The sequence below is a fragment of the Marmota flaviventris genome, chromosome 16, assembly GCF_047511675.1.
Source record: "Marmota flaviventris isolate mMarFla1 chromosome 16, mMarFla1.hap1, whole genome shotgun sequence".
NCBI classification, from domain to species: Eukaryota; Metazoa; Chordata; class Mammalia; order Rodentia; family Sciuridae; genus Marmota; species Marmota flaviventris.
This window is the reverse complement of record NC_092513.1, coordinates 69,049,609-69,054,403: the sequence shown is the minus strand read 5'-3', so window position 1 is coordinate 69,054,403 and position 4,795 is coordinate 69,049,609. Positions and strand designations below refer to the sequence as shown.

The following is a 4,795-nucleotide window of genomic DNA, read 5'->3' as shown; positions in this document are numbered from 1 at the left end:
CCGAGCGCATTGGTGGTGGGCGCGGCTGGCGGCCGGGGGCGTGGGGCCTAGTGTCCGCCGGATCCCCGCGGGTACGCCGGCCCGACCCGCGTCAAGTGGCTCGGCCGAGGACCCCCGCGGTCTCCGAGGAGCTGTGGTCGGGCTGTGCAGCGGGAGCGGTCGTGAGGTAGCCTGGGCCCCAGCCCCGTGGGACCGCAGGAGGGCCCCGGAGGGCACCTTCAGCGCGGGCACGGACCCGGCAGCTGGCTGGCGCGCGCCTCTCCGCGGGCTGGGCGGGGTGGTCCGCGCCCGCCGTCCCGCGCCGAGGGGTCACCTCTGCCTGGCGGCGGTGCACCCTTTCCAGCCCGCTTCGGAACCCGGGCCCTCTGCTGTTACCTTCTCGGGAGCGGGTGGGAGGGCGGCCCGGGGCGTCCGCCGTGCAGCGTCCTCTGCTTAGGGACGACCAGGTCGTCTCGTCCCGCGGTACTTGGGACCTTCCTCCGCGCAGGCCCCGCTCCGCTGTCAGGTTCTAAGGCGGCCCATAGGTGCTGGAGGAACCCCTTGCGCTCTGTTCTGGATAGCTGGACTTTGGCTTGGGCTGGTGGCGGGAGGAGGCGACGCGCGGTCTTTGACCAACCATCACCCTGGATTTCCACTGGGGAATCGGGAGGCGCCTACTGTACTGAAGCCCTGATTCTGGGCATTCGCGCCGAGATTGGGTTCGGAACTGTGCCTGTGAATGGACAGAGTTGTTGATGCGTGTTCGTATTACCATTGCTGAGCCACACCTCCCGCCTAAAGTGGGTAAAGAGTGGATTTAGAATCCATCTAGGATTAGGCTTTACCAAAATTGATCCCTATAAAAGCGGTCATGGATATGTGTTTTACCAGGCTATCTTATTGTTTTTGGTACAGTGATATTAATTAATAGACTGGGCTTTGGAGAGAGCTGTATTCCCAGCATGTGCCTCCCAGGCTGATCATTGATAAATTGTGGGTGTTAGCCCTTCCCAGGTAGCCTGTTGACCCTTTGTAAACTTTGAACCAAGAAAGAGACCCATTTTTAATAAATACGGAAGAGCTATCAATTTTGGAGGTCTGTCCTTGTATTTTTTTATTATGTGTAAATAGCTGGATTAAGAATTAGCCTTTGAGTTCATGAATATTGGCAACCTCATAGGTATAGGTCCTAGAGATTAAGAGTGCTTTTTACCTATTCAAACATTAGAAGTGGGCATTTGCTCATTCTAATGTTTTGATTTTGGTTTCTTGAAATAATTGCTGTTATAAGTTTTGAGAAAGTGAATCTAATTTTGATCTTAATTTTTTTTTTCTCATTAGATTAAAAGTCTCTTAATACATGCAGACTTCAGGATCAGTTGACACTATACCATGGGATATGTAAAGATCACATTTTTTCGCTTTTGTAAAACTTAACTAGATACGATGTAAACCAATTGAAAAGAGAGAAAGAATTCTTAATGGTGAAAGAGAGTAAATAGGCCAGATAAAAATGTTTTACAAGTTACCATTGGTGTTATTTTCCCCTATTATTGCCTGAGTAACCTAATCTCTGGTTCTCTGGAAATTGAATGAAAGTAATAGATAATGCCTTAATAACCTCTGTGTGCCAAACTAAGCACTTTGCACATTTGTGCTCATTCAGTTCTTCTGCAATCCAGTAGAGTTATGATTATCTTTGTATTATGGATGAGGATGAAGTAACTTTGCCAGGTCATGCACCTGTGAGTAGTGGACTCAAGCTGCAGACACTAGAATCTCTACCACTAATGAAATAGTGCCTGCTCAAAGGCCATATATGGCAAATGAATTTTCAGAGGAATGCTTCCGATACTTAACACTTTGGTTACTATGATCAGAGAGAAAAATAGCTGGATAAGGATGTTGTCTTGCTAGAATATGAGCTCTGCCAAGACAGGGATCATTATTTTGTTCAGTGATTAACTCAGGTTCCTTGAACAGTACCTGGCACAAAGTAGATGCTTATTGAATAAATGAATCTTCACATGGAATTTACTTCAAGACATTTATAACAAAGTGAGAGCACTTTTCTCAGAGATACAATTTTAATGTGTGATTTCTGTTGTAGAGTTGAAGATAATATATTGAAAACAAAAAAACTGCTTTTAGAATGAAGATACAGTGTTAGAGCTTCCTAAGAATGGTGGTGTTCTGTGGAGGCAGGAAAGAAAGTTGTTTATGACAGATTTGTTTCACCAGATGGTATAGAGCAAGGAGAGTTCCTCGTCTTTTGTTTAATATAGTGTTCATACTGAAATTTTACCATCCTTTTGGAGCAGGTAAAATATTCTTGTTTAAAGCTTTTTTTTTTTCTTTTTTACAGTGGAAAGTAATATTTGGTTGAGAAATCTGTAAGTTTACTATATGTATTGATTAATTTGATGTCAGTCTAGCTCGGCTATTTAATGAAATACTTATCTAGGTGTTGCTGTGATAGTATTTTGAAGATGTAGGTAACTGTTGAATTTAAGGTGATTGCCCTCAATCTTGTTAAATCTATCAAGATATAGTTATTGATACTTAATTTTTGCATCTACATCTGTATGTTTTTCTTTTTATTTATATTTCTGGAAAAGCCTGATTCTAGTTGATACTGAGAGGTGCTAGAAAATCTTGAGGATGTTTCTGAACTTGTTCTGTGGTTTCTGAAATTGATTCTCTACTGTCATTATATTCCAAGAATCTAGTGAATATTTCCAATGGTCAGGAGGACACAATATTGTGTGACATTTTATGGCTAAAGAAATATGCAGAATCTCCACTGGTACTCTTATTCGAATAGATTATGGAAGGCAAGAGTCTAATTGATCATATATTTGATATCTTAGGATGTTTTTATCAAATTAATGAGTATAATAAGATTAGCTGGTTGTTCCTAACTGTACTGGATAAAGTAGGGGAAGAAAAGGACAAGCTCAGGATTTTATTTTCCTAGCTCATATAAATGACCTGAACATGCCTGCCCTAAAGAAACCGCTCTCTCCAGTAGCTACAGAGCTGAGACTGCTAAAATCCAAACCCAAAGTGGCTGAATAGAATGCAAATTGAATTTTCAACTTCATGGGTTGTATGCTGTTAAAATGGCATTGATTGGAAAGGAGTGGGGTCCCCACAATTTGAATGGGACATAAGAGAAAATCCTGATGAAACTAGGATATTAAGACCCTAAATTCTGCTCAGTCTTATTCTCAGTCCTTCCACCTCTGCTTAACAAGGTAATCCTGTTTGACCTGAAGAACCGGTGATGACCTCCCTTGGGGTAGTTGCTTTGCTAAGACACTGCTTGTTCTCCTCAGTGCCTACCCCTACCACCCCTTTGCTTCTAGAACTATAATTAGAATTAAGTCCAGCAGGTCCTGAAGAATGAGCTGAAGAGTGCGATTCATGAGATGTGCTATTTTCCTAAAATGTGCATGGGAATATGTTCGGAAATAGATGTCAAGGGCATGGGATAATGATGGAAGGAGCATAATTTGGATCAGGCTACCTTTCCCCAAAGGATTGCAGAGACTAGCGTACTTGAAGGCAGCAGATGTCATTTCTGCCATATTCTGATTCAGTTCACCTATTTGGTCTACACAAAAAACAGATTGAACTTGGAAAATAGCAATGAATTACATAAGTTTAATGGGTGGTGACCAATTACAACTGCTGTTCCAGATGTCATTTCATTGCTTGACCAAATTAACTTACGTCCTAGTAACTGGCATGCAGGTATTGATCTGCCAAATGCTCTTAGTATCTGTTATTAAAGACCACCAAAGGCAGTTTGTTTTTATCTAGTAAAGCCAGAAATTCACTTTCGCTGCCCTACCTCAGGGCATATCAACTTTCCAGCTCTGTTGTAATTTAGACCACAAGGACCTTGTTACTGGTTGAATTGTGTCCCTTAAAGATTCATATATTGAAGTCTGAGCCCTCAGTGTTTCAGAATGTGACTTTATTTGGGAATAGCATTGTTACAGATGTAATTAGTTAAAATGAGGTCATCATACTGGAGTAGTGTGGGCCTTAATCCAGTGCAACTGGTGTATTTATAAAAGGGAAATTTGGGCACAAACAAGTACACAGGGGAATTGCCTTGTAAAAAATGAAGACAGAAATTGGAGTGATATTTCTGCCAGCCAAGGAATGCCAAAGATTGCCAGCAAATAATCAGAAGCAAGGGGAGAGAGCGCAAAACAGATTCTTCCTTACAGCCCCTAGAGGGAACCAACCCTGAGGACTCCTTGACCTTGGACTTCTGACCTTCAGAACTGGAGATAATAAATTCCAGTTGTTACAACATAAGTTTAAGCCACTTAGCTTATGACCTCTGTTATGGCATCTCCAGCAAACTAATGCAGACCCTGGCCAGCTTTCCCTTCCACAAGGCATCACACTGGCACATTATATGCCATGAGACTGATTGGACCTGGTGAGCAAGAAGTAACAAATATACCAGACAAAAAAATCCCCACTCTGCATACACAGAACTTGCTGGTAAAACACGTACATGTCAAATGGCAGGAAATAAACCCTTAAATTCAGGAGCTTCCACCTCAGTGAAATTTCTAGTGGTCCATTGATATAGAGCATGTCCCTATCTACAGAAGAAAAACAGCAGTAAGATCTACAGGGCCTCTTTGGATTTTAGAAGTGATAACTTACTCATTTGGTTGTGTTTCTCCAGCCCATTTATAGAGTGACCCAAGAAGCTGCTAGTTTTGAGTGGGCTCAAAACAAAAGAGTGTTCTGCAATAGGTTCAGGCTGCTTTGCAGGCTGCTCTGCCAC

At 42.8% G+C, this 4,795-nt stretch overlaps 1 protein-coding gene across 2 annotated transcripts in view; it reads left to right on the top strand.

Moving 5' to 3' along the window:
• The first annotated feature begins 6 nt into the window (after window positions 1–6).
• Fam210a (family with sequence similarity 210 member A) overlaps window positions 7–4,795 on the top strand; it is a 33,536-nt gene continuing 28,747 nt past the window's right edge. For both annotated transcript variants that reach the window (XM_027920683.2, XM_027920682.2), the window contains exon 1: window positions 7–166. The gene's annotated coding sequence lies outside the window, so the exon portion shown is untranslated. The remainder of the gene's footprint in view (window positions 167–4,795) is intronic.